General features: G+C 44.8%; 1 protein-coding gene across 4 annotated transcripts in view; it reads left to right on the top strand.

Annotated features, from left to right (window-relative positions):
• The window catches only part of FARP1 (FERM, ARH/RhoGEF and pleckstrin domain protein 1), a 356,237-nt gene that overhangs the window by 206,925 nt on the left and 137,085 nt on the right, over positions 1-12,227 (top strand). The window lies entirely within an intron of this gene.

The following is a 12,227-nucleotide window of genomic DNA, read 5'->3' as shown; positions in this document are numbered from 1 at the left end:
ATCCATGAATAGTGGACATGGCTACAGGAATGAAGTTTTTAGATTCAAAAAAAGGAAAACTATAGGTTTCCATGGAAGCAGACACCAAAAATAAAGTGAAGAGGATGGTTATTGATGCCCCTCTAATTTGTTTTGCACATATAATTGTAATCTCTTGTTTAGTTAAAAATCGTGGTAGCTGAGATAAGTCTTCCTTTAAGACTTTTTGTTGTCTAAATCATGTATGGCATTGGCCACTGTCACAAGACAGAATACAGGGCTAGATGGACTTTGGTCTGACCCAGTGTGGCTGTTTTTCTGTTCTTATGACTGATGATTAAAAGTTTGACCTTCTTGCTGCTGAATATTTGAGGAGAAGGATATAAAGTACACCTCAAAGCCTAAAGCACATTTTTTTTCACACAATATGATGGTAAAATATATATGGCTAAAAGATCAGAAAGGTGTGCAAAGAGATTCTAAAATGGAATAACTGCTTTAGAGAGTATGAACACCACCCACTTTGAGGAGTAGATAAAAATACAAATGCATTAGAAACATCAGTGGCACTGTTTAAAATACTGTGCTCATGTGTATACGTGGTGAGGTGGGAAATCTGTCTGCTAAAATCTACTGAATAGTCACAGTGGGCACCCATAGTGAGAGGAGTGTGGAGATACAGATATATATGTATAAAGCTTCTTAAAATGTTTATTATTCCAGTAGGCATCAGTCCAGCTTTTAATACCATGCAGGTGGAGTACTGCAACTGTACAGAGCTTCACTGAAGTCTCTGGGAGTCCATGAGAGCACTGGGATCCACCCACATGGTATGAGTAGGATATAGACACACGAGTATCTGCATATGTGGGCATGGTCGCCTGAATATGTTTCTGTTCCATTGACGGATATGACTTAGGAGCCTCAGAGGGCAGGGACTGCACTTCATAGGTGCAAAATATAATTCATTCCTACCATTCAAACCATCCCAATCCTCCATCTCTCAGTTGGGCTATAACACATTCAGGTGACCATCACTGTGACTTGATGTATTGTGGCTGCCCTTCCTCTTCTGCTGAAAAAATATGCTCTCCCATTTTCCAGTCTTAACTAAAAAATAAAAAAGTAACAGATCCAGATGAAAAAAAAAAAGCTATTTTTTACACAGTTTCTTCTCTACAGAACTATCAAGACCTGTACATTAAGGGTGGGGTTTTCAAAAAGCACTCAGGGTATGTCTATACTGCAGTTAAAAATCCTGCCGCTGGCCTGTGCCAGCTGACATGGGCTTGGGCTAAGGGGCTGTTTAATTGTGGGGTAGGTGTTTGGGCTTGGGCTGGAGTCAAGGTGAGAGGGTCCCAGACCTTGGGCTGCAGCCTGAGCTCAAATGTCTACACCACAATTAAGCAGCCCCTAGCCTGAGCCCCACAAACCCAAGTCAGCTGGCCTGTGTCAACTGCAAGTTTTTAATTGCAGTCTGGACATACCCTTAGCTTCAGTGCAGGTCAGCCCCTGTTGAAGTAAATGTGAAAATTCCCCTTGACTTCAGTGGAGCAGAGTTATGCTAACACTGAGTGCTCTTGAAAATTCTACTCTTCAAGCAATCAATTGGAAAATACGAAATAGCTATTTAATTTAATTCTAGGAAAGAGAACAGATAGGCATATGACATTTGTCTTCATAGGTTGCTAGCATTTTTCTCTTCTAAACGTAGTTTAAGCTTTCATTTGAAGTGTAGAGTTATGCTTAAGTATTTACATAAAATCCCTATTGTTTAATCTCATTCTTGAGGTTATTTGTTGCACTGTTTGCTTATCACAAATACTTGTTTCTTTTCCAGTGCAATAAATATGTAGATATTTTACCACCTTGATAACTGGGGGAGAGTTCATGCTTCAAAGGGTGCTGTATTATTATTACCATAATTTTTAGTGCCAGACCATGGAGAAAAACATTTTTGAAATGATATTGCTCACTGTGGTGAAGCTTGTCCCTGTGCAGAGGATCAGCCCAAAGCCTACGTACCACTTAAGCTCACCGAGTGAGGAGTCCAGGATTTCATCCTGAGAACTTAAATGGGACATAAGTGATGCACAGGCCTTGTGCTGACCCTCTCCAGAGAAGTGAAGTTTACCTGTAGTGCTAGTAGCATATACCAAACCTCCATAAAATGTATGCAAGGGAAAGACAATAGTTTCAGTCAAATCAATGAAACCATCTGTTCTCCTACTGTCTGTCTCCCAGTGGCTTTCTGGCATGGAACACCCTCGATTTCCTGACACTGTTGCCATGTCTCCCAACCCTTTTCTCCCTCAAGCTCCTCCTGAAACCTGAGTTCTTTTATGAGACCTTCTGATCATCTATCTTCTCTGAGCATTAACAGTTTTAAATACAAAACATGGAGTTAACAGAATGGGTGCTCTCCATTAATTACTTGTTTGTTGCTGCATCCAGTCTTATTTCCTTTGTTTATAAATTGTCTATTTCGATAATCTTCAGAGCTGGGACTTTTTTTTTTTTTCTTTACACTTGACTTCAAAGTATCCACCACAGCTTGGTACCATGTGTTATCGAGAGATTAAATCAAGCCCATTCCCTGTGGGCAAATCATGCAAAGTCATAGAATCGTAGTACTGGAAGGGCACAGTTGCCATCTTTCACATGGTAAATAAGCACCCCAACTTTCACCATAAGCCAAAAATCAAGCTAATCCCATTTCAAAACAAGGCCAAAACAAGCCAATCCCTAAGAACCCCAACACTCTATGTGACTAGCATCCCACAGCATGCAGTCTGGGACTGTGATGGGCCCGCTGTGCACCCCTGACTCTTTCCCCCTGCTTAATACCCCCCCCCCATTACCCCTGCTTGCCGGGAGCTGATTTAAAAAATAAAAAGCAACAAGCTCCAAGCCAAAAACTATCCAACAAGCAGCTCACGAGCCACTTAAGCCAAAAACAAGCCCAGTTTCTGTTTTTTTTTTCCATGGGTTTGTCATGTCTGCTGTAAGGGACCTCAAAAGGTCCTCTAGTCCAGTCCCGTTCACTAATAGCAGGACTAAGTATTATTATGTCTGCCTCTCTCTCTCTGTTACGGTGGGTGTGTGATGGGTTTCACTTGGAAAACTGCAAGATTATTAGATTGCTGTCTGTTTACCAATCTTGCTATTGCACTCAAAAATGCTCTGCAGGCTGCATGAGCGCACATCATGTGGGTGCAACTTAAGGGGAAAGTTAACACCCCCTATGCTTTCAGTTCAGTTAAAAAGTAGCTCCTTACTTGTGCTCAAGAGAGTGACTGAATTTCAGTCTTCCAAACATTTCTTAGGAATGTTTAACTGAAGATCAAGAAATTCAGTAACCTTAGAAGAATTTGCAGTGCAAAAATCTGTTTGATCTGAGATTAGTTTGGTGGATAAAAATTCCTTAAGTAGCAAATGGTTGACTGTATGGAGATAGTTACTGGTAGCTGGGGTAGTGAAGTGGCTATGTGCCATGGAAATAAATAATTAAAATCACTTTAACCAATCCCCCTTCCAAAAAAAAAACCCCAAAGCCTCAGAAAACACTGGTTTTGTAAATATTACTAAACACTTTTTTCCACAACTTCCATTAGAGATCCTGCCACAGGAATTTTCTGGAGAATTACTGCTCAGATAAAGGGAGAGATGATAGATTTGTAGAGTTTAACCCCAGAAGTTATCATTAGATCATCTGGTTTGATCTCTTGTGTTGCACCCAGTTTCCCCTTTATGGAACGCAATAATTTGTGTGTGATTAAAGCATATCTTCCAGGAGGGCACATCACAGCCGTTGGTAGTTTGTTCCCGGGGTTAATCACCCTGTCTGTTGGAACTTCATGCCTAATTTCTAACATTAATTTGTCTAGCTTCAACTTCCAGCGATTGGTTCTTGTCATGCCTTTCTCTTAGAAGCCAGTATTTTCTCCGCATGATCAAGTCTCCTTAATCTTCTTTTTGATAAGCTAAACAGATGGATCTCCTTCAGTCTCTCTCTAAGGCACGGTCACCATCCACCAAATAATCTCTTGTGACGTTTTTCTGTACCCAGGTCCACTGGAACAGGAGGGTGGGGGCCTATGGCTATGCCCTTTCACTTTTTACCACCGTAATAGTGAGCGAAAGAGGGGAGGGGGCAGAGAGGAGCGAGTGGGGGCGGGATCTTGGGAGGAAGAAGTAACGCAAGAGCGAGGCTTCCTGCGGGGGAAGGGATGGTGCAAGGGCGGGGAGAAGGGGCAGCACTAGGGTTGCCAACTTTCTAATCACACAAAACCGAACGCCCATGCCCTACCCCTTCCCTGAGGCCTCACCCTCCTTGCTCCATCCCCTCCCTGTGTCACTCACTCTCTTCTACCCTCACTCATTTTCACCGGGCTGGAGCAGGGGTTTGGGGTGTAGGAGGGGGCATAGACTTTGGGCTGGGGGTGCAGGCTCGAGGGTGAGGGGTTTGGGGTGAAAGAGTGGGCTCAGGGCTGGGACAGGGGAGTTGGGGTACAGGGGGAGTGGGCTCCAGCTGGGGGGGGCTCTGGGGTGGGGCCGGGGATGAGGGGTTTGGGGTGCAGGATGGGACTCCAGACTGGGTTAGGGGGTTAGGGTGTGGGGCAGTGAGGGCTCTGGCTGGGGATGAAGGGTTTGGGGCGCATGAGGGGGTTAGGGTGGAGGAGGGAATGAGGGCTCCGGCTGGGGTTTTGGGCTCTGGGGTGGGGCTGGGGTGAGGGGTTTGGGGCACAGGAGGGGACTCTAGGCTGGCTGGGGGAGGAGGTGAGGATTCAGGGTCCTGGCAGTGCTTACCACGGCTCTGAGGAAGCAGCTGCCGGGTCCCTGCGGCACGGGGGAGCGGGGCCATGGTTTGGACACCAGTGCACCCCTCCACCCCCACCTCCGCACTTTTAGGAAGCTTTCGTTGATCCTGCTTGCATCATCTGTTTATTCATTGGGAATTCTTTAAGGTTAAAGACCTGTTAGGGAATTAAAGCATTTCCCCATTGAAGAAAGTATAAATACCCTTACCCTAAGTAAAAATAAATAAATAAATAAAATATAAAGGTGAATTGTGTAAAATGGAAATAACCAGCAAAGAATGCTGAATGTGCAATGTAATGCAAGTGACTCTGATTCAGTACCTTCATAGCTTGCAGTCAAGTGTGATTATGCATATTAATCATAGTTCAGTGGGCTGACATTCCCTAAAAATGTAGATCATCTTTTACAACGTAATTTCACAGAGGTAAGAGAGGCCAATTCAAATGCATTAAGCGCTAAGGATGTAGAGCTTGAAATTAGTGAGCTTGTTTTCACTCCCCATTTGATCTGTAGTGGTGTATCAGTTCTCCCACCCAGCACAATGTCCCCTTGATGTTGTCACCGTTAAATATTTTCTCTCTCATCTTTCCACCACAGAGTTCCCTCTCTCCGGCCACCACCTTGACACCCTGCCCTACCGTAACCTCCCGTCCATTAGTGGCTATGGCTTCTCTTCTGTTTTCAATCCCCTCCTTCCTCTTCTGTCAATGCTATCACTGACTCCCCCTACTCCACATTCTCTACTACTCTCCACTCCTTCAAACCCCCTTTTCCACAACAAAGTCTGTCCCATCAAAACACATCTCAGGTTCGCCCCCTTTATCCAATATTCCTGCATTTCTGAACACCTCAGTAGAAAGTCCCAGCACACATGAACTTCCTCCAGTACAAAATTGTTCTTTCTTCCTTCAGTTCTGCCATCTTGCCAGTCAAACAGCTCTTCTTCTCCAGTCATGTTGACTCCATGCCCACAGTCTCAGCTGTTAAGGTGACAACTTGGATTCCCTCCCAGCTCCTGTGCCCTCCTCTATTTCCACGCAGGATCTTGATGACTTTTTCAAAAAGGTCAACAAAATCCAGCATGACTTGCCCCTTTTCTCTTTCCTCATCATGTTCCCCTCCTTCTCCATGTCATCTACATTGAAGTTTCTATCCTCTTTTTGCAGTGACTCCATTCCTGCCCACCTCACGATTTCCCCTGCCTTCCACTCCCTTATTCACCTTTCTCCTTAGCTTCTCACTCTTTTCACTCGTGCTTACAATAGAAGCATGCTATGGTGTCCCCTCATCTAATCTCTCCCCCAAGAAGTAAATGATCCATGACCCCATTTGCCTATGCTCAGCTCATTTCTTGCCTCTGCCTCCACGATCATCAAGTGCACCTTCTACATCTATTGCCACCTCCATCTCTGTCTGGCTTCTGACCACTCGTCTCCATTGCAAGTGATCTTACCAAGCCTCAAATGAACATCTTTATGGCAGATCTCAACCATCTACTGCTGCTTCTTTTTTCTTGATCTCAATTGCTTATGGCACATTCTCCTTGATATCTTGACTTTCACCACTCTGTCCTCTCCTGGGTCTCCTCCTACTTCTCTGATTGTGTCTTCTTATCCTTTCACAAAGCTTCAGCTGCCATCTCTATGCCAACACTCACAAATCTACTTCTCTCCTGACTTGCCTCCCTCCATCCAGTTCCATACCCTAGTCTGTCTTTGACATCTCCTCAGATTCGTCTCACCATCGGCTTAAACTTAACCTGGTTAGACTAAACTCCTTTTCCCCCTCCTCCCTTGCCTCTTTCTTTGTGAGTGTTGACAGTACCACTGTCATCCCAGTCATTCAGGCCTTGAACCTAGATACTGTATCATTCTGGCTTCCTCCTTCCCCCTTGTGCCACGTACCCAGTCAGCATCTGAATTTTGCTACTCACTTCTCCAAAGCATTTCTAATATCAGGTTTTCATTCCATCCACACAGCTAAAACTCTTGTCCAGGCTGCCATTATAACCTGTCCTGACTACTCTGGGGCCTCCCTGATAAGCACATTATCTTGTCAAGTCCATTCACAATGCAGCTACTAATAAATCCTTGTCCAACATTATGATCATATCACCCTTAGTATGAGTTACTCCACTGGCTCCCCCTTCTCCATTCCATAAAATCCAAGCTTCTTGTCCTACCTTCCAGGTTCTTCACAACTCTGCCCCTCCCTGCTTTCATTTCTCTTGTCACTCTTCTGCTCTGCCAATGATGCCAGCCTTGATTGATCACTTGTCCACTCATTCCCCAAGCATCTTCGTGTTTTCTTCCTCATTACATAAAATGCTCTCCTGGAAAAACTAGTCTGTAAGGCCAATATACTGTCTTCTCTGAAATCACCCCACCCCTATCCCATGGCATGCTTCTCCTGTGATGCCACTGGAAAATTTCCCAGTGATAATGCCTACTTATATACCAGTGGGGCTAGAGGATGTCTATTTTATTTATTCATATATTTATATCTCATCATTTAAAACAAATACATGTAAGACTAGAAGTCAGTTTGTGCACAGAGCTGGTCTATTTGACCACATGTTCCTGTCATTGTCCTCTTCATCCTCTCTCCAACTTTCCCTTTTTTTTCTTTCTCTCTTGGCTGCACCAATTTGAATCTTGTCTTAAGTTAGATTGGAGGCCCGTTTGAACATGGACTGCCTTGTACAGCTCCTGAAACACCGGGCCTTGAGTCTACCTGATGCCTTTCGACACTACTATAATATTTAATTATGCTATAATAACGTCAGAAAACAGCTGCATTTCATTAGCTTTTTTAATTATACTCAGATGATCTTTAAAAGTTGTATAATACTATATACCAACAATTTTTCAATGTGTTGCAATAAAATTAGCTTTTTCTGGTTTTCTTACATCTTCAAATATATGATGATGTCTGTTTGTATTATAGTAGCAACTAGATGCTCCGACTGAGATCAGGGCCTCATTGTGCTAGTCACTGTACAAAAATGGAGTGAGATATTCCCTGCTCTGAAGAGCTTACAGTCTAAATAGGCAGGAAGGGAAAGAGACACAGAGAGGTCCAAGAGTAAGTCAGTGTCAGAACAAGAAATAGAACCTAGGTCTCCTGACCTCCATTCCAATGCCCTCTCCACTGGACCACGCTGCCAAACAGAAGATGCCTGCCAATTTCTGTTTGGAAGAAAACATGCAAGGTAGCATAAGCCATGTATATAATGCCAGTGTGCAGGGCCGGCTCCAGGCACCAGCCCAGCAAGCAGCTGCTTGGGGCAGCCAACAGTGAGAGGCGGCATGTCCGGGTCTTCGGCGGCAGGTCCCTCCCTCACTCACTCTCGGAGCGAAGGACCAGCTGCCGAATTGCCGCCGAAGACTGAAGCGGCGGTGGTAGAGCTGCAGATCACGATCACAGCTTTTTTTTCTTCTTTCTTTTTGCTGCTTGGGGCAGCAAAAACCCTGGAGGCAGCCCTGCCAGTGTGACTAAATGATTTTAATGCAAATAGTATCTTAGGTGCAGTGTGCTCATTTTTGAATGTTCTTCAGAATATTACATATTTCTCTGTCAGATCATATTTATTGTGAGCTTAATTACTGTTCTTTAAGCTGAATTTTTTTAGTTTACTGCATTTCAACTCTGTCATAAGAATATCATGCAGTCACCATGTCATAAACAGATAGCTAAGGGTTAATGTCTCTTTTACCTGAAGCACCTGACCAGAGGACCAATCAGGAAACCGGATTTTTTCAACTTTGGGTGGAGGGAAGTGTGTGTCTGAGTCTTTTGTCAGTCTTCCTGCTTTCTCTGAGCTTTGGAGAAGTAGTTTCTACTTTCTAGTCTTCTGTTTCTAAGTGTAAGGACAAAGAGATCAGATAGTAAGTTCTATGGTTTCTTTTCTTTGGTATTTGCATGAATATAAGTGCTGGAGTGCTTTGATTTGTATTCTTTTTGAATAAGGCTGTTTATTCAATATTCTTTTAAGCAATCAACCCTGTATTGTATCATCTTAATACAGAGAGACCATTTGTACTTATTTTTCTTTCTTTTTATATAAAGCTTTCTTTTAAGACCTGTTGGAGTTTTTCTTTACTTCAGGAAAATTGAGTCTGTACTCACCAGGGAATTGGTGGGAGGAAGAAATCAGGGGAGATCTGTGTGTTGGATTGCTAGCCTGATTTTGCATTCCCTCTGGGGGAATAGGAAAGTACTTTTGTTTCCAGGACTGGAAACAGAGAGGGGGGAAGGGAAAAAGGATTATTTCCCTTTGTTGTGAGACTCAAGGGATTTGGGTCTTGGGGTCCCCAGGGAAGGTTTTTCAGGGGGACCAGAGTGCCCCAAAACACTCTAATTTTTGGGTGGTGGCAGCAGGTACCAGGTCCAAGCTGGTAACTAAGCTTGGAGGTTTTCATGTTAACCCCCATATTTTGGACGCTAAGGTCCAAATCTGGGACTAAGGTTATAACACACCAGCCTTAGCCTGTCCTAAACTAACATCTCTAGAACTAGCCACTTGCTAAGTTCCTATGTTTTTGAATTTTTCACCTTTGCTCCCCCTTTGCTATTCTAGGAAGACCAGGAATACCATAGACGCTGAATCTTGACAGATTGTAATTTTACACATACAATATCTCCAACAGAATAGATGCCAGGCTTCCTCTTGATTTAGACAGATCAAAATTGAGAAGCGCTTTAGAACAATGTTTTTATTTACAGATACTTGAAAAAGAAACACTGCAAGTTGCATAAGTCACACAATATAGAAAATGCAGAATGACAAATGCAGTTACTTGGCTTTAAAGCTGTCTAAATGCATATGAGGACATATTAGAAATAAATTACATGAAAACGCACAACTGCTTTTTATCATTGCCTGAGGTCAGACATGCCTGCTTTGCTGCGCCTGTCTCATTCTGTGTGAGCAGTGCAGGGGAGCTGTGCTTTGTTTCTTTGTGGCTGTCATAAATCCTGACCTTCCCACAGATGCCTGGAAAAACTATTAAAGTTTAGAACATAAGTTTAGAACTTGGAGGTTTAGGGACACCCAGAGCATAGGATTGCATCCCTGACTATCTTGGCTAATAGCGATTTAAATTCATGGAGAATAGCACATTCATCTAATTCTTTTTTCAGCCCAGTTATTCCTTCACAACATCCACTGGCAATGAGTTCCACATGTTGACTGTGCATTGTGTGAAGTAGTACTGTCTGATGCTTGTTTTAAACCTGCAGCCTGTTAATTTCATTGGGTGATCCCTACTTCTTGTGTAGGGGTATTCAACACTTCCCTATTCACTTTCTCCACGCCATTAATGATTATTTAGACCACTATTGTATCCTCTGCCCATAGCTGTCTATTTCTAAGCTAAACAGTCCCAGTCTTTTTAATCTCTCCTCATATGTAAGCTGTTCCATATCTGTAATCATTCTTTGCCAATTGTGATATCTTTTTTTTTTTTTTTGAGATGAGGTGACCAGAATTATTCAAGATGTGTGCGTACCATGGATTTGTTTAGTTTGACTGAGCTGATAGTCAGACACACATTCACTGGGTATTATAAAAATACTTGTAAATATGCATAATGTAATAGGTCTGAGAAGTCTTGATTCCCGTTCTCTGGTTAGTTAGGTGAAAGCAATGTCCTTTGACATCTCAGTGGGCAGTCATCCATTCTTAGGGCAGGTCCAGACTAGAGCTTTAAATCGATTTTAAGAGCTCTAAATCGATTTAAAGCTGTAACCGTCCACACTACAGAGTGCATAAAATCGATTTTAAGGGTCCCTAAAATCGATTTTGGAACTCCATCTAAATGAGAGGAGTAACCCCAAAATCGATTTCTTAAAATCGATTTTATGATAGTGTGGACGGACATCGAAGTTAATGGCCTCCGGGACATATCCCACAGTGCTCTAGTGGCCGCTCTACACAGGTAAAGGTACTCTTCTGCTGGCCAGGTAAACAGGAAAAGCCCCGGGAACTTTGGAATTCCATTTCCTGCTTGCACAGCGCGGTTTGCTCTCGCGTTCCCCGAACCCCCCTGCAAACCGCAGGGAAGGAGACCTGCTTGTTCGGGGAACGCGAGAGCAAACCGGGAAAGGAGACCAGCTTCGCCGCGGTTTGCTCTCGCGTTCCCCGAACCCCCCTGCAAACCGCAGGGAAGGAGACCTGCTTGTTCGGGGAACGCAGAGCAAACCGGGGAAGGAGACCAGCTTCGCCGCGGTTTGCTCTCGCGTTCCCCGAACCACCCAGCAAACCACAGGGAAGGAGACCTGCTTGTTCGGGGAACGCGAGAGCAAACCGGGGAAGGAGACCAGCTTCGCCGCGGTTTGCTCTCGCGTTCCCCGGACCCCCCTGCAAACCGCAGGGAAAGAGACCTGCTTGCTCGGGGTTCGGGGAACGCGAGAGCAAACCGGGGTAGGAGACCAGCTTCGCCGCGGTTTGCTCTCGCGTTCCCCGGACCCCCCTGCAAACAGCAGGGAAGGAGACCTGCTTGTTCGGGGAACGCAGAGCAAACCGGGGAAGGAGACCAGCTTCGCCGCGGTTTGCTCTCGCGTTCCCCGGACCACCCAGCAAACCGCAGGGAAGGAGACCTGCTTGTTCGGGGAACGCAGAGCAAACCGGGGAAGGAGACCAGCTTCGCCGCGGTTTGCTCTCGCGTTCCCCGAACCCCCCTGCAAACCGCAGGGAAGGAGACCTGCTTGTTCGGGGAACGCGAGAGCAAACCGGGGAAGGAGACCAGCTTCGCCGCGGTTTGCTCTCGCATTCCCCGGACCCCCCTGCAAACAGCAGGGAAAGAGACCTGCTTGCTCGGGGTTCGGGGAACGTGAGAGCAAACCGGGGAAGGAGACCAGCTTCGCCGCGGTTTGCTCTCGCGTTCCCCGAACCACCCAGCGCGAACTGACTGTGTGCCGTTTACAGGAAGGGGGAGGGGGTGAAGCTGTACCCAGAACCACCCAGGACGGGGACTTTGATCCCATCATGCACTGGGCTAGTAACCCATAATTCCAAAGGGCAGGGACCCGTGCAGGAACTGTGGGATAGGTACCCAGAGTGCAACGCTCAAGCAAAAGATGGACGCCAGGGAAAATGGACGCTCAACATCGATGTAAGTACCTCTAGTGTGGATGCACAAAATCGATTTTATAAAACCTGCTTTATGAAATCGATTTTAAGCACATCGATTTTAGGCTGTTAGTCTGGACATGGGCTTAATAAGCAGCCTTATGCAAGCTGGGCAAACCTTAGATTAATCTGGGGGAAAGACCCAAGGCCACAATTTGAATAAAGCCTCCATATGCATATGCAATTCTTGTTTTAACACAACAGACATAATTTGGTGTAAGAGTTGTATTTCAGTTACATTCCTACTATTCCATTGTCTCCAATGATATTTATCTAATTAGAGGTCCCTGGAATT

The sequence above is a fragment of the Gopherus flavomarginatus genome, chromosome 1 (genome assembly GCF_025201925.1).
Source record: "Gopherus flavomarginatus isolate rGopFla2 chromosome 1, rGopFla2.mat.asm, whole genome shotgun sequence".
Classification (NCBI taxonomy): Eukaryota; Metazoa; Chordata; order Testudines; family Testudinidae; genus Gopherus; species Gopherus flavomarginatus.
Note: the sequence above shows the minus strand (reverse complement) of the source record. Positions and strands in the feature narration are given on the sequence as shown.